Here is a 22,338-nt window from a genome sequence, read left to right as displayed (position 1 = left end):
TAATCAGAGAACGATATTCACCCTAGACTCAGAAGACTATCTAGAGCAGGATCCTCTTCGCAGAACCATCATCAACGAACTACGTTAAGGTACTCTTACTTCCATCTGAAGGGGAAGGGAGAGAGAAGGGGTAAGAACTGGGGAGTTCTTAGTAGGGTCGGGGTTATTAGTTATATTCATTTATTTGGGGTCGATTAGCAGGCAAATAATAGAATATAGCGAAGCAGTAACCAAAAGGTAAAGATAGAAAGAGAAAGTAGAGACAATAGAAAGTAGAACACAAACAAAAGAATACAAGAAAATAAAACATAGAAATAGCATACAAGCAGACAAACACAAAGAAATAGATCACACACAGAAAGGAATGCAACAGAGAATGATGCGCAGACAAGAATGATGCATGTCTAGTCCTAACACAGGCCATGAGCTCATGTGTCGGTTAGCACCTGCATTCCCGACATTTATCCGGTCACGAATTCCCGATTTCCCGGATACGATTTTCCGTTCAAATAAATGCGCATGTAATTATTAGCAGCTCTATTGAGACAGCCTCTGCGTTCTACTCGCAGGAAATATTCTCTTGGGAACGGAAACTTGCTGTAGGTATCCTAGTTTCCCTACAGAAGCTCTTGTGAACGGAAAATTGCTGTAGGTATCCTAGTTTCCCTACAGAAGCTCTTGGGTTGCCTCAAGCAACAGATCATCACATAATCATTCTCATTATCATCATTCATCATCATTCTAATTAATCATCATCATTTTCACATTCTTATGCAGTACCTCTTTCTTTCTCTGTTCAATCATTCTGTACAAACTTTACATCTTTCACTTTTACAACATCTTAATTCAAACCATCTTTATCAAATTACTCTTTTCTCTTGATCTCTTTTCTCTATTCTGGTTACTCTGTTCTCTGTATCTCTTTACTCTGCTCTGGTTACTCTTTTCTCTGCTTATCGTAAGTATTTAAAGCTTATGTAAATTTCGGTATGAATAGTTTGCCTGTCCCAAGTATAGGTTCATTAAGTCTATACTGAAACAGTTTAACTTTTCATACAATACCTAACCCTAGTCGCAACTCAAGGACTAACTATGTTGCCCTAGTTCGTTCACTAATGTCTGTCTGCTTTTCTGTCATTAAAACCTTACAGACTTTTTCTTCGATTTTTATCTTTTCTTCAACTTTTTATCTTTTATTTATCTTTGCCTCACTAATATGTTCTTACCACTCCCTAAGTGTTTTATGAAGGTAATTATGAGATTCTGCGCTTAAATAGTAATTGCATTAATACTCGAGGTACAGTAGAGCTCCACACCTTAATCTATGGTGTGTAGAAACTCCACCGTTGAAAATACATAAGAACAAAAGTGATCATTGGTTTCGGTCCCAGAGAGGGAACCAGAAGAACCAAGATGAAAATACAATAGTAAAAGGTCCTATATATAGAGAACTAGTAGCCTAGGGTGTACAGAGATGAGTAAATGACATAAAAATCCACTTTCGGGCCCACTTGGTGTGTGCTTGGGCTGAGCAATGAAGCAATTTCGTGTAGAGACTCTTCTTGGAGTTAAACGCCAGCTTTTATGCCAGTTTGGGCGTTTAACTCCCATTTAGGTGCCAGTTCCGGCGTTTAACGCTGGAAATTCTGTAGGTGACTTTGAACGCCGGTTTGGGCCATCAAATCTTGAGCAAAGTATAGAGTATCATATATTTCTGGAAAGCCCAGGATGTCTACTTTCCAACGCCGTTGAGAGCGCGCCAATTAGGCTTCTGTAGCTCCAGAAAATCTACTTTGAGTGCAGGGAGGTCAGAATCCAACAGCATCTGCAGTCCTTTTCAGTCTCTGAATCAGATTTTTGCTCAGGTCCCTCAATTTCAGCCAGAAAATACCTGAAATCACAGAAAAACACACAAACTCATAGTAAAGTCCAGAAAAGTGAATTTTAGCTAAAAACTAATAAAAATATACTAAGAACTCAACTAAAACTACCAAAAACATACTAAAAACAATGCCAAAAAGTGTATAAATTATCCGCTCATCACAACACCAAACTTAAATTGTTGCTTGTCCCCAAGCAACTGAAAATCAAACAAGATAAAAAGAAGAGAATATACTATAGACTCCAAATTATCAATGAAACTAAGCTCCAAATTAGATGAGCGGGACTAGTAGCTTTTTGCCTCCGAACAGTTTTGGCACCTCACTTTATCCTTTGAAATTCAGAATGATTGGCTTCTTTAGGAACTCAGAATCCAGATAGTGTTATTGATTCTCCTAGTTAAGTATGATGATTCTTGAACACAGCTACTTATTGAGTCTTGGCCGTGGCCCAAAGCATTCTGTCTTTCCAGTATTACCACCGGATACATACATGCTACAGACACATAATTGGGTGAACCTTTTCAGATTGTGACTCAGCTTTGCTAGAGTCCCCAATTAGAGGTGTCCAGGGTTCTTAAGCACACTCTTTTTGCCTTGGATCACAACTTTATTTCTTTCTTTTTCTTTCTTTTTCTCTTTCTCTCTCTTTTTTTTTCGTATTCACTGCTTTTTCTTGCTTCAAGAATCATTTTTATGATTTTTCAGATCCTCAGTAACATGTCTCCTTTTTCATCATTCTTTCAAGAGCCAACAATTTTAACATTCATGAACAACAAATTCAAAAGACATATGCACTGTTCAAGCATACATTCAGAAAACAAAAAGTATTGTCACCACATCAAACTAATTAAGCTAGTTTTAAAGATGAATTTGAAATCCTGTACTTCTTGTTCTTTTGTGATAAAAACAGTTTTCTTTTAAGAAAGGTGATGGATTCATAGGACATTCATAACTTTAAGGCATAGACACTAAGACACTAATGATCATAAGACACAAACAGGGATAAATATAAAGCATAATTTTCGAAAAACAGAAAAATAAAGAACAAGGAGATTAAAGAACGGGTCCACCTCAGTGATGGCGGCTTGTTCTTCCTCTTGAAGGTCTTATGGAGTGCTTGAGCTCCTCAATGTCTCTTCCTTGTCTTTGTTGCTCCTCTCTCAGTTGTCCCATGTTGGAACTCAATTCAAGTGCATCCCTTGAGGCATCTCAGGGATCCCATGATGAGAGGGGTCTCTTGTTTGCTCCATCCTTTTCTTAGTGATGGGCTTGAGGTCATGCCTTCTCAGTTGAACCGGTTTCCCTCTTGAATCTCTCTTTTATTGAACGCCCTCTTCACAAATGTCTATGAGGACTTGGTCCAACCTTTGATCAAATTTGACCCTTCTTCATGGCCACAACTTCATAGAAGTGGTCTTGATGCATCCTTGAGATGAATCTCTCCATCTCCCTTGACTCGGAGGTGAAAGCTTTTGCCTTCCCTTTCCTCTTTTTAGAGGTTTCTCCGGCCTTGGATGCCATAAATGGTTATGGAAAAACAAAAAGCAACGCTTTTACCACATCAAACTTAAAAGGTTTGCTCGTCCTCGAGCAAAAGAAGAAAGAAGAGAGTAGAAGAAGAAGGAATGAGGAAGAAGGGAATGGCTTTGTGTTTCGGCCATTATGGGTGGGTTTGTGTGGGAAAGCGGTTGAATTTGAATGGTGAGGTAGGAGAGGTTTTATAAAGGATGGAGGTGAGTGGTGAATGGTGAAGAAGAAGAGAGGGTGGTGGGGTTAGTGGGGATCCTGTGGGGTCCACAGATCCTTAGGTGTCAAGGAAAGGTCATCCCTGCACCAAATGGTATTCAAAAACACGTTTTGAGCCAATTCTGGCGTTAAACGCCGGGCTGGTGCCCATTTCTGGCGTTTAACGCCAGGTTCTTGCCCTTTCCTGGCGTTTAACGCCAGTCTGGTGCCCTTTTCTGGCGTTAAACGCCCAGAATGGTGCCAGACTGGGCGTTAAACGCCCAACTGCTAGCCTCACTGGCGTTTAAACGCCAGTGAGTTCTTCCTCCAGGGTGTGCTGTTTTTCTTCCTGTTTTGCATTCTGTTTTTGCTTTTTCAATTGATTTTGTGACTTCTCATGATCATCAACCTACAAAAAAAACATAAAATAACAAAGGAAAATATATAAAATATAACATTGGGTTGCCTCCCAACAAGCGCTTCTTTAATGTCAGTAGCTTGACAGAGGACTCTCATGGAGCCTCACAGATACTCAGAGCCATGTAGGAACCTCCCAACACCAAACTTAGAGTTTGAATGTGGGGGTTCAACACCAAACTTAGAGTTTGGTTGTGGCCTCCCAACAAACTTAGAGTTTGACTGTGGGGGCTCTGTTTGACTCTGTTTTGAGAGAAGCTCTTCATGCTTCCTCTCCATGATGATAGAGGGATATCCTTGGGCCTTAAACACCAAGGATTCTTCATTCACTTGAATGATCAACTCTCCTCTATCAACATCAATCACAGCCTTTGCTGTGGCTAGGAAGGGTCTGCCAAGGATGATGGATTCATCCATGCTCTTTCCAGTCTCTAGGACTATGAAATCAGTAGGGATGTAATGGTCTTCAACCTTTACCAGAACATCCTCTACAAGTCCATAGGCTTGTTTTCTTGAGTTGTCTGCCATCTCTAGTGAGATTTTTGCAGCTTGCACCTCAAAGATCCCTAATTTCTCCATTACAGAGAGGGGCATGAGGTTTACACTTGATCCTAAGTCACACAAGGCCTTCTTGAAGGTCATGGTGCCTATGGTACAAGGTATAGAAAACTTCCCAGGATCCTGTCTCTTTTGAGGCAGTTTCTGCCTAGACAAGTCATTCAGTTCTTTGGTGAGCAAAGGGGGTTCATCCTCCCAAGTCTCATTTCCAAATAACTTGTCATTCAGCTTCATGATTGCTCCAAGGTAATTAGCAACTTGCTCTTCAGTGACATACTCATCCTCTTCAGAGGAAGAATACTCATCAGAGCTCATGAATGGTAGAAGTAAGTCCAATGGAATCTCTATGGTCTCAGTTTGAGCCTCAGATTCCCATGGTTCCTCATTGGGGAACTCATTGGAGGCCAGTGGACGTCCAGTGAGGTCTTCCTCAGTGGCGTTCACTGCCTCTTCTGTATTGCTTGGGAGAGTACTAGGAGGGAGTTCAGTAATTTTCTTGCTCAGCTGACCCACTTGTCCTTCCAAGTTTCTGATGGAGGACCTTGTTTCAGTCATGAAACTTTGAGTGGTTTTGATTAGATCAGAGACCATGGTTGCTAAGTCAGAGGTATTCTGCTTAGAACTCTCTGTCTGTTGCTGAGAAGATGATGGAAAAGGCTTGCTATTGCTAAACCTGTTTCTTCCACCATTATTGTTATTGAAACCTTGTTGAGGTCTCTGTTGATCCTTCCATGAAAGACTTGGATGATTCCTCCATGAAGGATTATAGGTGTTTCCATAGGGTTCTCCCATGTAATTCACCTCTTCCATTGAAGGGTTCTCAGGATCATAAGCTTCTTCCTCAGATGAAGCCTTCTTAGTACTGCTTGGTGCGTTTTGCATTCCAGACAGACTTTGAGAAATCATATTGACTTGTTGAGTCAATATTTTGTTCTGAGCCAATATGGCATTCAGAGTGTCAATCTCAAGAACTCCTTTCTTCTGACCAGTCCCATTGTTCACGGGATTTCTTTCAGAAGTGTACATGAATTGGTTATTTGCAACCATTTCAATCAGTTCTTGAGCCTCAGTAGGCGTCTTCTTCAGATGAAGAGATCCTCCAGAAGAGCTATCCAAAGACATTTTGGATAGTTCAGAGAGACCATCATAGAAAATACCTATGATGCTCCATTCAGAAAGCATGTCTGAGGGACACTTTCTGATTAATTGTTTGTATCTTTCCCAAGCTTCATAGAGGGATTCTCCATCCTTCTGTTTGAAGGTTTGGACTTCCACTCTAAGCTTACTCAATCTTTGAGGTGGAAAGAACTTTGCCAAGAAGGCATTGACTAGCTTTTCCCAAGAGTCCAGGCTTTCTTTAGGTTGAGAATCCAACCATATTTTAGCTCTGTCTTTTACAGCAAAAGGGAATAGCATAAGTCTGTAGACCTCAGGGTCAACCCCATTAGTCTTGACAGTGTCACAGATTTGCAAGAATTCAGTTAAAAACTGATGAGGGTCTTCCAATGGAAGTCCATGGAACTTGCAATTCTGTTGCATTAGAGAAACTAATTGAGGCTTAAGCTCAAAGTTGTTTGCTCCAATGGCAGGGATAGAGATGCTTCTCCCATAAAAGTTGGGAGTAGGTGCAGTAAAGTCACCCAGCACCTTCCTTGCATTGTTGGCATTGTTGTTGTTTTCAGCTGCCATGGGTTCTTCTTGTTTAAAGATTTCTGTTAGGTCCTCTACAGAGAGTTGTGCCTTAGCTTCTCTTAGCTTTCGCTTCAAGGTCCTTTCAGGTTCAGGGTCAGCTTCAACAAGAATGCCTTTGTCTTTGTTCCTGCTCATATGAAAGAGAAGAGAACAAGAAAATGTGGAATCCTCTATGTCACAGTATAGAGATTCCTTGAGGTGTCAGAGGAAAGAAAAGTAGAAGACAGAAGTAGAAAATTCGAACTTATCAAAGAAGAAGGAGTTCGAATTTTGCATTAAGGAATAGTGTTAGTCCAGAAATAGAAGGATGTGAGAGGAGGGAAGGTAATTTTCGAAAATTAAGTAAAAGAATTTTGAAAACATTTTGAAAAACAATAATTGATTTTCGAAAATAAGAGTGGGAAAGAAATCAAGTGATTTTTGAAAAAGATTTTGAAATTAGAAGTAAAAAAGATTTGATTGAAAACTATTTTGAAAAAGATGTGATTAAAAAGATTTGATTGAAAAGTTATGGTTTTAAAAAGATATGATTGAAAAGATATGATTTGAAAACAATTTTAAAAGATTTGATTTTGAAAATAACTTGGCTATCAAGAAAAAGATATGATCCAAACATTAAACCTTTCTCAACAGAAAAGGCAACATACTTGATTTGTTGAATCAAATCATTAATTGATAGCAAGTATCTTTGAAAAAGGAAAGAAATTGATTTTGAAAACATTTGATTGAAAAGATATGATTTGAAAAAGATTTGATTTTGAAAAACTTTTGAAAACTTGAAAAAAATTGATTTGAAAACAAAATCTTCCCCCTTGTGCCAACCTGGCGTTAAACGCCCAGAATGGTGCACATTCTGGCGTTTAACGCCCAAACTACTACCCTTTTGGGCGTTAAACGCCCAGCCAGGCACCCTGGCTGGCGTTTAAACGCCAGTCTGTCTTCTTCACTGGGCATTTTTGAATGCCCAGCTTTTTCTGTGTGATTCCTCTGCAGTATGTTCTGAATCTTCAATTCTCTGTATTATTGACTTGAAAAGACACAAATTAAAAATATTTTTGGATTTTTAATAATAAGGAATAATCAAAATGCAACTAAAATCAAATAACAATGCATGCAAGACACCAAACTTAGCAGTTTGTATACTACTGACACTAACAGAATGAAAATGCATATGAGACACACAAAAACACTCAAGTCAATTGAATTTAAAGATCAGAGCACGAATATTATCAAGAATTACTTGAAGATTCTTAAGACACATGAATGAATGCAATAAGAATAGAAACATGCAATTGATACTAAACTTAAGATGAGACTCTAGACTCAAACAAGACATATTTTTGGATTTTATGATTTTGTAAAATTTTTTTTTGGTGCTTTTTCGAAAATTAAGTGGAAAAAGGTATCAAAATTCTTAATGAGAATTCCAGGAATCATGCAATGTTAGTCTAAAGCTTTAGTCTAAGGAAATTAGACATGGCCGGCCAAGCTTCAGCAGGACATTGCATTCAAGAGCTAAATTGATGAAGATCAATCAGCTTTGGTGATGATAAGAACATCACCTTGAAACACTAGAATTCATTCTTAAGAACTCTGAAGAAAAAATACCTAATCTAAGCAACAAGATGAACCGTCAGTTGTCCAAACTAAACAATCCCCGGCAACGGCGCCAAAAACTTGGTGCGCGAAATTGTGAACAATACTTTTTCACAACTCTCATAATCCCCGGTCATGAACCCCAAAAACTTGGTAGCTCAATACCATGGCATTACACAACTTCGCACAACTAACCAGCAAGTGCACTGGGTCGTCCAAGTAATAAACCTTACACGAGTAAGGGTCGATCCCACGGAGATTGTTAGTATTGAAGCAAGCTATGGTCATCTTGTAAATCTTAGTCAGGCAAACTCAAATAGTAATGGTGATGAACGAAAATAACACAAAGGTAAAGATAGAGATACTTATGTAATTCATTGGTAGGAACTTCAGATAAGCGCATGAAGATGCCTTCCCTTCCGTCTCTCTGCTTTCCTACTGTCTTCATCCAATCCTTCTTACTCCTTTCCATGGCAAGCTTAAGCAAGGGTTTCACCGTTGTCAGTGGCTACCTCCCATCCTCTCAGTGAAAGCGATTGCATATGCTCTGTCACAGCATAGCGGAATTCATCTGTCGGTTCTCAATCAGGCCGGAATAGAATCCAGTGATTCTTTTGCGTCTGTCACTAACGCCCCGCCCTCAGGAGTTTGAAGCACGTCACAGTCATTCAGTCATTGAATCCTACTCAGAATACCACAGACAAGGTTAGACCTTCCGGATTCTCTTGAATGCTGCCATCAGTTCTCGCCTATACCACGAAGACTCTGATCTCACGGAATGGTTGGCTCGTTTGTCAGGCGAGCACTCGGTTGTCAGGCGATCAACCATGCATCGTGCAATCAGGAATCCAAGAGATATTCACTATGGCCTTAGTTGCTTGTAGAACAAGAGTGGTTGTCAGTCACTTTGTTCATGGGTGAGAATGGTGATGAGTGTCAATCATCACCTTCATCAAGTTGAAGAACAAATGATATCTTGGACAAAGAACAAGCGGAATTGAATGGAAGAACAATAGTAATTGCATTAATACTCGAGGTACAGCAGAGCTCCACACCTTAATCTATGGTGTGTAGAAACTCCACCGTTGAAAATACATAAGAACAAAAGTGATCATTGGTTTCGGTCCCAGAGAGGGAACCAGAAGAACCAAGATGAAAATACAATAGTAAAAGGTCCTATATATAGAGAACTAGTAGCCTAGGGTGTACAGAGATGAGTAAATGACATAAAAATCCACTTTCGGGCCCACTTGGTGTGTGCTTGGGCTGAGCAATGAAGCAATTTCGTGTAGAGACTCTTCTTGGAGTTAAACGCCAGCTTTTATGCCAGTTTGGGCGTTTAACTCCCATTTAGGTGCCAGTTCCGGCATTTAACGCTGGAAATTCTGTAGGTGACTTTGAACGCCGGTTTGGGCCATCAAATCTTGGGCAAAGTATGGACTATCATATATTGCTGGAAAGCCCAGGATGTCTACTTTCCAACGCCGTTGAGAGCGCGCCAATTGGGCTTCTGTAGCTCCAGAAAATCCACTTTGAGTGCAGGGAGGTCAGAATCCAACAGCATCTGCAGTCCTTTTCAGTCTCTGAATCAGATTTTTGCTCAGGTCCCTCAATTTCAGCCAGAAAATACCTGAAATCACAGAAAAACACACAAACTCATAGTAAAGTCCAGAAAAGTGAATTTTAGCTAAAAACTAATAAAAATATACTAAGAACTCAACTAAAACTACCAAAAACATACTAAAAACAATGCCAAAAAGTGTATAAATTATCCGCTCATCACAATCGCGCACCAGATCACAAGACACAAACATGGACAAACATAAGCATAAAATTCGAAAAACAGAAGAAGAAAGAACAAGGAAATCAAAGAACGGGTCCACCTTAGTGATGGCAGCTCTTTCTTCCTCTTGAAGATCCTATGGAGTGCTTGAGCTCCTCGATGTCTCTTCTTTGTCTTTGTTGCTCCTCCCTCATGATTCTTTGATCTTCTCTAATTTCATGGAGGATGATGGAGTGTTCTTGATGCTCCACCCTTAGTTATCCCATGTTGGAACTCAATTCTCCTAGGGAGGTGTTTAGTTGCTCCCAATAGTTTTGTGGAGGAAAGTGCATCCCTTGAGGAATCTCAGGGATTTCATGATGAGTGGGGTCTCTTGTGTGCTCCATCCTCTTCTTAGTGATGGGCTTGTCCTCATCAATGGGAATGTCTCCCTCTATGTCAACTCCAACTGAATAACAGAGGTGACAAATGAGATGAGGGAAGGCTAACCTTGCTAAGGTAGAGGACTTGTCTGCCACTTTATAGAGTTCTTGGGCTATAACCTCATGAACTTCTATTTCTTCTCCAATCATGATGCTATGGATCATGATAGCCCGGTCTATGGTAACTTCGGACCGGTTGCTAGTGGGAATGATTGAGTGTTGGATGAACTCCAACCATCCTCTAGCCACGGGTTTGAGGTCATGCCTTCTCAATTGAACCGGCTTTCCTCTTGAATCTTTCTTCCATTGGGCGCCCTCTTCACATATGACTGTGAGGACTTGGTCCAACCTTTGATCAAAGTTGACCCTTCTAGTGTAAGGATGTTCATCTCCTTGCATCATAGGCAAGTTGAACGCCACCCTCACACTTTCCGGACTAAAATCCAAGTATTTCCCCCGAACCATAGTAAGATAATTCTTTGGATTCGGGTTCATACTTTGGTCATGGTTCTTGGTGATCCATGCATTGGCATAGAACTCTTGAACCATCAAGATTCTGACTTGTTGAATGGGGTTGGTAAGAACTTCCCAACCTCTTCTTCGGATCTCATGTCGGATCTCCGGATATTCACCCTTTTTGAGTGAAAAAGGGACCTCAGGGATCACCTTCTTCAAGGCCACAACTTCATAGAAGTGGTCTTGATGCACCCTTGAGATGAATCTTTCTATCTCCCATGACTCGGAGGAGGAGGCTTTTGCCTTCCCTTTCCTCTTTCTAGAGGTTTCTCCGGCCTTGGATGCCATAAATGGTTATGGAAAAACAAAAAGCAATGCTTTTACCACACCAAACTTAAAATGTTTGCTCGTCCTCGAGCAAAGGAAGAAAGAAGAGTGTAGAAGAAGAAGAAATGAGGAGAAAGGGAAAGGCTTTGTATTCGGCCAAAGGGGAGAGAGATGGTGTTGAAGGTGTGTGAAAATGAAGGAGTGAAGGAGGGTTTATATAGGAGAGGGGGAGAGGGATGTTCGGCCATTTGAGGGTGGGTTTGGGTGGGAAAGTGGTTTGAATTTGAATGGTGGGGTAGGTGGGGTTTTATGAAGGATGGATGTGAGTGGTGAAGAGAAAGATGGGATTTGATAGGTGAGGGGTTTTTGGGGAAGAGGTGTTGAGGTGATTGGTGAATGGGTGAAGAAGAGAGAGTGGTAGGGTAGGTGGGGATCCTGTGGGGTCCACAGATCCTGAGGTGTCAAGGAAAAGTCATCCCTGCACCAAATGACATTCAAAATCACGTTTTGAGCCATTTCTGGCGTTAAACGCCGGGCTGGTGCCCATTTCTGGCGTTTAACGCCAGCTTCTTGCCCCTTTCTGGCGTTTAACGCCAGTCTGGTGCCCCTTTCTGGCGTTAAACGCCCAGAATGGTGCCAGACTGGGCGTTAAACGCCCAACAGCTAACCTCACTGGCGTTTAAACGCCAGTAGGTGTGTCCTCCAGGGTGTGCTGTTTTTCTTCCTGTTTTTCATTCTGTTTTTGCTTTTTTCATTGATTTTGTGACTTCTCATGATCATCATCCTACAAAAAAAGAGAAAATAACAAAAATAAAATAGATAAAATAAAACATTGGGTTGCCTCCCAACAAGCGCTTCTTTAATGTCAGTAGCTTGACAGAGGACTCTCATGGAGCCTCACAGATACTCAGAGCCATGTTGGAACCTCCCAACACCAAACTTAGAGTTTGAATGTGGGGGTTCAACACCAAACTTAGATTTTGGTTGTGGCCTCCTAACACCAAACTTAGAGTTTGACTGTGGGGGCTCTGTTTGGCTCTGATTTGAGAGAAGCTCTTCATGCTTCCTCTCCATGATGACAGAGGGATATCCTTGGGCCTTAAACACCAAGGACTCTTCATTCACTTGAATGATCAACTCTCCTCTACCAACATCAATCATAGCCTTTGCTGTGGCAAGGAAGGGTCTCCCAAGGATGATGGATTCATCCATGCACTTCCCAGTCTCTAGGACTATGAAATCAGTAGGGATGTAATGGTCTTCAACTTTAACCAGAACATCCTCTACAAGTCCATGGGCTTGTTTTCTTGAATTGTCTGCCATCTCTAGTGAGATTTTTGTAGCCTGCACCTCAGAGATTCCTAACTTCTCCATTACAGAGAGAGGCATGAGGTTTACACTTGACCCTAAGTCACACAAGGCCTTCTTGAAGGTCATGGTGCCTATGGTACAAGGTATTGAAAACTTCCCAGGATCCTGTCTCTTTTGAGGCAGTTTCTGCCTAGACAAGTCATCTAGTTCTTTGGTGAGCAAAGGGGGTTCATCCTCCCAAGTCTCATTTCCAAATAACTTATCATTTAGCTTCATGATTTCTCCAAGGTATTTAGCAACTTGCTCTTCAGCGACATACTCATCCTCTTCAGAGGAAGAATACTCATCAGAGCTCATGAATGGCAGAAGTAAGTCCAATGGAATCTCTATGATCTCATTTTGAGCCTCAGATTCCCATGGTTCCTCATTGGGGAACTCATTGGAGGCCAGTGGACGTCCATTGAGGTCTTCCTCAGTGGCGTTCACTGTCTCTTCTTCCTCCCAAAATTCGGCCATGTTGATGGCCTTGCACTCTCCTTTTGGATTTTCTTCAGTATTGCTTGGGAGAGTACTAGGAGGGAGTTCAGTAATTTTCTTGCTCAGCTGACCCACTTGTGCCTCCAAATTTCTAATGGAGGACCTTGTTTCAGTCATGAAACTTTGAGTGGTTTTGATTAGATCAGAGACCATGGTTGCTAAGTCAGAGGTATTCTGCTTAGAACTCTCTGTCTGTTGCTGAGAAGATGATGGAAAAGGTTTGCTATTGCTAAACCTGTTTCTTCCACCATTATTGTTATTGAAACCTTGTTGAGGTCTCGGTTGATCCTTCCAAGAAAAATTTGGATGATTCCTCCATGAAGGATTATAGGTGTTTCCATAGGGTTCTCCCATGTAATTCACCTCTTCCATTGAAGGGTTCTCAGGATCATAAGCTTCTTCCTCAGATGAAGCTTCCTTAGTACTGCTTGGTGCATTTTGCATTCCAGACAGACTTTGAGAAATCATATTGACTTGTTGAGTCAATATCTTGTTCTGAGCCAATATGGCATTCAGAGTGTCAATCTCAAGAACTTCTTTCTTCTGACTAGTCCCATTGTTCACAGGATTCCTTTCAGAAGTGTACATGAATTGGTTATTTGCAACCATTTCAATTAGTTCTTGAGCTTCAGTAGGCATCTTCTTCAGATGAAGAGATCCTCCAGAAGAGCTATCCAAGGACATCTTGGACAGTTCAGAGAGACCATCATAGAAAATACCTATGATGCTCCATTCAGAAAGCATGTCAGAAGGACACTTTCTGATTAATTGTTTGTATCTTTCCCAAGCTTCATAGAGGGATTCTCCTTCCTTCTTTCTGAAGGTTTGGACTTCCACTCTAAGCTTACTCAATTTTTGAGGTGGAAAGAACTTTGCCAAGAAGGCATTGACTAGCTTTTCCCAAGAGTCCAGGCTTTCTTTAGGTTGAGAGTCCAACCATGTCCTAGCTCTGTCTCTTACAGCAAAAGGGAATAGCATAAGTCTGTAGACCTCAGGGTCAACCCCATTAGTCTTGACAGTGTCACAGATTTGCAAGAATTCAGCCAAAAACTGATGAGGATCTTCCAGTGGAAGTCCATGGAACTTGCAATTCTGTTGCATTAGAGAAACTAATTGAGGCTTAAGCTCAAAGTTGTTTGCTCCAATGGCAGGGATAGAGATGCTTCTCCCATAGAAATCGGGAGTAGGTGCAGTGAAGTCACCCAGCACCTTCCTTGCATTGTTGGCATTGTTGTTGTTTTCGGCTGCCATGTGTTTTTCTTCTCTGAAGAATTCGTTCAGGTCCTCTAAAGAGAGTTGTGCTTTGGCTTCTCTTAGCTTTCGCTTCAAGGTCCTTTCAGGTTCAGGATCAGCCTCAACAAGAATGCCTTTGTCTTTGCTCCTGCTCATAAGAAAGAGAAGAGAACAAAAAATGTGGAATCCTCTATGTCACAGTATAGAGATTCCTTGAAGTGTCAGAGGAAAAGAAGAGTAGAAGACAGAAGTAGAAAATTCGAACTTATCAAAGAAGATGGAGTTCGAATTTTGCATTAAGGGATAGTGTTAGTCCATGAATAGAAGGATGTGAGAAGAAGGGAAGTGATTTTCGAAAATTAAGTAAAAAAAATTTTGAAAACATTTTTGAAAAACATCACTTAATTTTCGAAAATGAAAGTGGGAAAGAAATCAAGTGATTTTTGAAAAAAAAATTTTGAAATCAGAAATCAAAGAGATTTGATTGAAAATTATTTTGAAAAAGATGTGGTTAAGAAGATATGATTGGTTTTAAAAAGATGTGATTGAGAAGATATGATTTGAAAAACATTTTAAAAAGATTTGATTTTGAAAATTAAAAACTTGACTAACAAGAAAAGATATGATTCAAACATTAAACCTTTCTCAACAGAAAAGGCAACATACTTGAAATGTTGAATCAAATCATTAATTGATAGTAAGTATCTTTGAAAATGGAAAGAAATTGATTTTGAAAAAGATTTGATTGAAAAATTGATTTGAAAAAAGATTTGATTTTGAAAAGATTTTGAAAACTTAAAAAAAATTGATTTGAAAACAAAATCTTCCCCCTTTAGCCATCCTGGCGTTAAACGCCCAGAATGGTGCACATTCTGGCGTTTAACGCCCAAAACACTACCTTTTTGGGCGTTAAACGCCCAACCAGGTACCCTGGCTGGCGTTTAAACGCCAGTCTGTCCTTCTTCACTGGGCGTTTTGAACGCCCAGCTTTTTCTGTGCAATTTCTCTACTGTATGTTCTGAATCTTCAATTCTCTGTATTATTGACTTGAGAAGACACAAACTAAAAATATTTTTGGATTTTTAATAATCAAAATGCAACTAAAATCAAATAACAATGCATGCAAGACACCAAACTTAGCAGTTTGTATACTATTGACACTAATGAAAATGCATATGAGACACATAAACACTCAAGTCAAGAGAATTCAAAGATCAAAGTAAGAAATCATCAAGAATTATTTGAAGATCCTTAAGACACATGAATGAATGCATGCAATTGACACCAAACTTAAAATGAGACACTAGACTCAAGCAAGAAATTTTTTGGATTTTATGATTTTTTTGATTTTTTTGTGTTTTTCGAAAATTAAGTGGAAAAAGACATCAAAATTCTTAATGAGAATTCCAGGAATCAGTGCAATGCTAGTCTAAGACTCCGGTCCAGGAATTAGACATGGCTTCACAGCCAGCCAAGCTCTCAAAGAAAGCTTCGGTCCAAAACACTAGACATGGCCAATGGCCAGCCAAGCCTTAGCAGATCACTGCTCCAAAAGCAAGATTGATAAAGATCAACAAGCTCTTGTGATGATAAGTTGAAACCTCGGTCCAATGAGATTAGACATGGCTTCTCAGCCAGCCAGACTTCAACAAATCATCATGAAACTCTAGAATTCATCTTCAAGAATTTCGAAAAAAATAAATACCTAATCTAAGCAACAAGATGAACCGTCAGTTGTCCAAACTGAACAATCCCCGGCAACGGCGCCAAAAACTTGGTGCTGTTGCCGGATCTTGGCACTGATGTTACCGGACCAAAAGCTTGCTCAAAACTTGAACAATCCCCGGCAACGGCGCCAAAAACTTGGTGCGCGAAATTGTGAACAATACTTTTCACAACTCTCATAATCCCCGGTCATGAACCCCAAAAACTTGGTGTTCAATACCATGGCATTACACAACTTCGCACAACTAACCAGCAAGTGCACTGGGTCGTCCAAGTAATAAACCTTACGCGAGTAAGGGTCGATCCCACGGAGATTGTTAGTATGAAGCAAGCTATGGTCATCTTGTAAATCTTAGTCAGGCAAACTCATATGGATATGATGATGAACGAAAATAACATAAAGATAAAGATAGAGGTACTTATGTAATTCATTGGTGGGAACTTCAGATAAGCGCATGAAGATGCCTTCCCTTCCGTCTCTCTGCTTTCCTACTGTCTTCATCCAATCCTTCTTACTCCTTTCCATGGCAAGCTTATGTAGGGTTTCACCGTTGTCAATGGCTACCTCCCATCCTCTCAGTGAAAACGTTGCCTATGCTCTGTCACAGCATGGGGTAATCATCTGTCGGTTCTCGGTCAGGCCGGAATAGAATCCATCGATTCTTTTGCGTCTGTCACTAACGCCCCGCCTGCTAGGAGTTTGAAGCACGTCACAGTCATTCAATCATTGAATCCTACTCAGAATACCACAGACAAGGTTAGACCTTCCGGATTCTCTTGAATGCCACCATCAGTTCTAGCCTACACCACGAAGACTCTAATCTCACGGAATGGTTGGCTCGTTTGTCAGACGAGTGGTGGACGAAATTGTGATCACTGTTCTTTTGTATTTGTATGAAATCATTATTGTGGCACCAGTTGTTATCACAACTCCGTTCATCTAACCAGCAAGTGTACTGGGTCGTCCAAGTAATAAACCTTACGTGAGTAAGGGTCGATCCCACAGAGATTGTTGGTATGAAGCAAGCTATGGTCACCTTGTAAATCTCAGTTAGGCAGATTAAATTGGTTTATGGGTTTTTGAAAATAGAAATAAGAGAATAGATTATAAAAAGGGATAGAAAACTTATGCAGATTCATTGGTGGGAATTTCAGATAAGCGAATGGAGATGCTGCATGGCTCAAGGACGCCTGCTCTCCTACTGCTTCTACTCAATCCTTCTTACTCCTTTCCATGGCAAGCTTTGTATAGGGGTTCACCATCAGCTGTGGCTACTTTCAATCCTCTCGGGAAAATGATCCTATGCGGCTGTCACTCGCACGGCTAATCGTCTGGAGGCATCACCCATGGTTGATGGCTACATCCCATCCTCGCAGTAAAAACTAATGCTCACGCACTCTGTCACAGTACGGCTAATCACTGGTTGGTTCCCGCTCCTACTGGAATAGAATCCCTTGATTCTTTTGCGTCTGTCACTAACGCCCAGCACTTGCAAGTTTGAAGCACGTCACAGTCATTCATTACCGGAATCCTACTCGGAATACCACAGACAAGGTTAGACTTTCCGGATTCCCAGGATCCTACTCGGAATACCACAGACAAGGTGAGACTTTCCGGATCCCCATAAATGCCGCCATCTATCTAGCTTATACTCCGAGTTTTGACGTGTTTTGGGCGTTCAACTCCGGATCATGACGTTTTTCTGGCGTTTAACTCCAGACAGCAGCATGAACTTGGCGTTCAACGCCAAGTTACGTCGTCATTCTTCGAATAAAGTATGGACTATTATATATTGCTGGAAAGCTCTGGATGTCTACTTTCCAACGCTGTTGAGAGCGCGCCAATTGGAGTTCTGTAGCTCCAGAAAATCCATTTCGAGTGCAGGGAGGTCAGATTCCAACAGCATCAGCAGTCCTTTTGTCAGCCTTCTTCAGAGTTTTGCTCAAGTCCCTCAATTTCAGCCAGAATTTACCTGAAATCACAGAAAAATACACAAACTCATAGTAAAGTCCAGAAATGTGAATTTAACATAAAAACTAATGAAAACATCCCTAAAAGTAGCTCAAACTTACTAAAAACTATATAAAAACAATGCCAAAAAGCGTATAAATTATCCGCTCATCACAACACCAAACTTAAATTGTTGCTTGTCCCCAAGCAACTGAAAATCAAATAGGATAAAAGAAGAGAATATACTATAAATCTCAGAATATCAATGAATATTAATTTAATTAGATGAGCGGGACTTGTAGCTTTTTGCTTTTGAACAGTTTTGGCATCTCACTTTCTCCTTTGTAGTTTAGAGTGATTGGCTTCTCTAGGAACTTAGAATTTCGGATAGTGTTATTGACTTTCCTAGTTAAGCATGTTGATTCTTGAACACAGCTACTTATGAGTCTTGGCCGTGGCCCTAAGCACTTTGTTTTCCAATATTACCACCGGATACACAAATGCCACAGACACATAACTGGGTGAACCTTTTCAGATTGTGACTTAGCTTTGCTAGAGTCCCCAGTTAGTGGTGTCCAGAGCTCTTAAGCACACTCCTTTGCCTTGGATCACGACTTTAACCACTCAGTCTCAAGCTTTTCACTTGGACCTTCATGACACAAGCACATGGTTAGGGACAGCTTGATTTAGCCGTTTAGGCCTGGATTTTATTTCCTTGGGCCCTCCTATCCATTGATGCTCAAAGCCTTGGATCCTTTTTACCCTTGCCTTTTGGTTTTAAGGGCTATTGGCTTTTTCTACTGCTCCTTCTTTTTCTTTCTATTTTTTTTTCGCCATTTTTTTTACTGCTTTCTCTTGCTTCAAGAATCAATTTCATGATTTTTTTCAAATCATCAATAACATTTCTCTTTGTTCATCATTCTTTCAAGAGCCAACAATTTTAACACTCATAAACAACAAGATCAAAAATATGCACTGTTCAAGCATTCATTCAGAAAACAAAAAGTATTGTCACCACATCAATATAATTAAATTAAATTCAAGGATAAATTCGAAATTCATGTACCTCTTGTTCTTTTTTAATTAAAACCATTTTTCATTTTAAGAGAAGTGAAGGATTAATGGATTTTATTCATGGCTTTAAGGCATGGTTACATACTAATGATCATGAAATAAAGACACAAAACATAGATAAACATAATACTAAAAACCGAAAAACAGCAAGAAAATAAAGAACAAGGAATGAATCCACCTCTTAGTGGCGTCTTCTTCTTGAAGGACCAATGATGTTCTTAAGCTCTTCTATGTCCCTTCCTTGCCTTTGTTGCTCCTCCCTCATTGCTCTTTGATCTTCTCTTATTTCTTGGAGAATGATGGAGTGCTCATGATGTTCCACCCTTAATTGTTCAACATTATGACTCAAATCTTCTAAAGAGGTATTGAGTGCTCCCAATAGTTGTTGGGAGGAAAGTGCATTCCTTGAGGCATTTGTTGATAATGAACTTCCTCATGTTCTTCTTGGGGGCCGTGAGGAACTTCTCTTGTTTGCTCCATCCTTTTCTTGGTAATGGGCTTGTCTTCTTCAATGGAGACATCTCCATCTATGATAACTTCAGCTGAGTAACATAGATGGCATATAAGGTGAGGGAAAGCCAGCCGTGCCATAGGTGAGGACTTGTCGGCTATTTTGTAGAGTTCATTGGAGATGACCTCATGAACTTCCACTTCCTCTCCAATCATGATGCTATGGATCATGATGGCCCGATCCACAGTAACTTCAGATCGGTTGCTTGTAGGAATGATGGATCTTTGGATGAACTCCAACCATCCTCTAGCTACAGGCTTGAGGTCCAGTCTTCTTAGTTGGACTGGCTTGCCTTTGGAGTCTATTCTCCATTGGGCTCCTTCCACACATATGTCCATTAGGACTTGGTCCAACCTTTGATTAAAGTTGACCCTTCTTATGTAGGGGCGTTCATCACCTTGCATCATAGGTAAGTGAAACACCAACCTCACATTTTCCGGACTAAAATCTAAGTATTTCCCCCGAACCATTGTGATATAGTTCTTTGGATTCGGGTTCATACTTTGATCATGGTTTCTAGTGATCCATGCATTGGCATAGAACTCTTGAACCATCAATATTCCAACTTGTTGCATGAGGTTGGTTATGACTTCCCACCCTCTTCTTTGAATTTCATGTCGGATTTCCGGATACTCATTCTTTTTGAGCTTGAAAGGGACCTCGGGGATCACCTTCTTCTTTGCCACAACATCATAGAAGTGGTCTTGATGGCTCTTGGAGATGAATCTCTCCTTTTCCCATGACTCGGAGGTGGAAGCTTTTGTCTTCCCTTTCCCTTTTCTAGAGGATACTCCGGCCTTAGGTGCCATTGATGGTAATGGAAAAACAAAAAGCTTATGCTTTTACCACACCAAACTTAAAATTTTGCTCGTCCTCGAGCAAGAAAGAAAAGAAAAGTAGAAGAAGAAGAAGAAGAGAATATGGAAGAGAGGGAGAAGAGGTGGTTCGGCTATGTGGGTGAATGTGGGTTTGTGTTGTGTGAAATTGAAGTAGAATGGAAGGGCATTTATAGGGAGAGGGGAGGGTATAGGTTCGGCCAATTTGGGTGGGAATGGGTGGGAAAATGAATTTGAATTTTATGGAGGTAGGTGGGGTTTATGGGGAAGAGGAGGTTGATGTGAATGGTGAATGGGGTAATTGGGAAGAGGAATTGAGGTAATTGATGAAGAATATTGGGAATTGTGACATGGGGTATTCAAATCACAAAAATAGGATTAGGAGGTAAGGTGGGAATATGGTAGGTGGGGATCCTGTCGGGTCCACAGATCCTGAGGAGGATCCTGTGGGGTCCACAGATCCTGAGGTGAAAAGAAATACCATTCCTTCACCATATAGGCATGTAAATTGCCTCCATGCATCATTCTGGCGTTCAAACGCCCATTGGTGCATGTTCTGGGCGTTCAACGCCCATGTAATGCATGTTTCTGGCGTTGAACGCCAGTTTCATGCTTGTTTCTGGCGTTCAGCGCCAGTTTGTCCTCTCTGTGCACATCCTGGCGTTTAACGCCAGGTTGTTGCTTGTTTCTGGCGTTCAGCGCCAGAATGGTGCTCTGTTCTGGCGTTGAACGCCAGCCAGATGCATCTTACTGGCGTTGAACGCCAGTCTGCGCTGCCTCCAGGGTGAACAATTTTTTCTTCTGTTTTTGACTCTGTTTTTTAATTTTTTTGATTTTTTCGTGACTCCTCATGATCATGTACCTAATTAAACACAAAAATAACAAAGAAACAAAATAAAATAAAATTAGATAAATAAAATTGGGTTGCCTCCCAACAAGCGCTTCTTTAATGTCAATAGCTTGACAGTGACTCTCATGGAGTCACAAGATGATCAGGTCAATTTTTGTGTGTAGTCCCAACACCAAACTTAGAGTTTGGATATGGGATTTGAACACCAAACTTAGAGTTTGGTTGTGGCCTCACAACACCAAACTTAGAGTTTGACTGTGTGGGTTCTTCTTGACTCTGAACTGAGAGAAGCTCTTCATGCTTACTCTCTTTTGTCACAGAGGGATGGCCATGTGCCTTAAACACAAGGTGGTCCCCATTCAATTGAAGGACTAATTCTCCTCTGTTGACATCTATCACAGCTCCTGCTGTGGCTAGGAAAGGTCTTCCTAGGATGATGCATTCATCATCTTCCTTCCTAGTGTCTAGGATTATGAAATCAGCAGGGATGTAAAGGCCTTCAACCTTTACTAGCACGTCCTCTACTATTCCATAAGCTTGTCTCACTGACTTGTCTGCCAATTGTAATGAGAACAAGGCTGGTTGTACCTCAATGATCCCTAGCTTCTCCATTACAGAGAGTGGCATCAGATTTATCCCTGACCCAAGATCACATAGAGCTTTTTCAAAGCTCATGGTGCCAATGGTACAAGGTATTAAGAACTTGCCAGGATCTTGTTTCTTTTGAGGTAGAGTTTTCTGAATCCAAGTGTCTAGTTTACTAATGAGCAAGGGAGGTTCACTTTCCCAAGTCTCATTACCAAACAACTTGGCATTCAACTTCATGATAGCTCCTAAATATTGAGCAACTTGCTCTCCAGTCACATCTTCATCCTCTTCAGAGGAAGAATAGTCTTCAGAGCTCATGAATGGCAGAAGGAGATTTAATGGAATCTCTATGGTCTCTAGATGAGCCTCAGATTCCTCTGGATCCTTAATAGGAAACTCCTTCTTGCTTGGAGGACGTCCTAGGAGGTCTTCCTCACTAGGATTTTCGTCCTCCTCCTCCCTAGTGCATACTTTGATCAAATCAATGGCCTTGCACTCTCCTTTTGGATTCTCTTCTGTATTGCTTGGGAGAATACTGGGAGGAGTTTCAATAACTTTCTTACTCAGCTGGCCCACTTGTGCTTCCAGATTTCTAATGGAGGATCTTGTTTCATTCATGAAACTGAAAGTGGCCTTTGACAGATCAGAGACTATATTTGCTAAATTAGAAGTGTTTTGTTCAGAGTTCTCTGTCTGTTGCTGAGAAGATGATGGATGTGGCTTACTATTGTTCAGCCTATTGCGTCCACCATTGTTAAAGCCTTGTTGAGGCTTTTGTTGATCCTTCCAGGAGAAATTTGGATGATTTCTCCATGATGGGTTATAGGTGTTTCCATAAGGTTCACCCATGTAATTAACCTCTG

General features: G+C 40.8%; 1 non-coding gene across 1 annotated transcript; it reads left to right on the top strand.

Annotated features, from left to right (window-relative positions):
- Window positions 1-5,759: 5,759 nt before the first annotated feature.
- Window positions 5,760-5,867, top strand: LOC112804207 (small nucleolar RNA R71). Its single transcript, XR_003202825.1, has one exon. It is a non-coding gene; the product is annotated as a small nucleolar RNA R71 (small nucleolar RNA).
- Window positions 5,868-22,338: the final 16,471 nt, after the last annotated feature.

Source organism: Arachis hypogaea, chromosome 5 (genome assembly GCF_003086295.3).
Source record: "Arachis hypogaea cultivar Tifrunner chromosome 5, arahy.Tifrunner.gnm2.J5K5, whole genome shotgun sequence".
Classification (NCBI taxonomy): Eukaryota; Viridiplantae; Streptophyta; class Magnoliopsida; order Fabales; family Fabaceae; genus Arachis; species Arachis hypogaea.
Note: the sequence above shows the minus strand (reverse complement) of the source record. Positions and strands in the feature narration are given on the sequence as shown.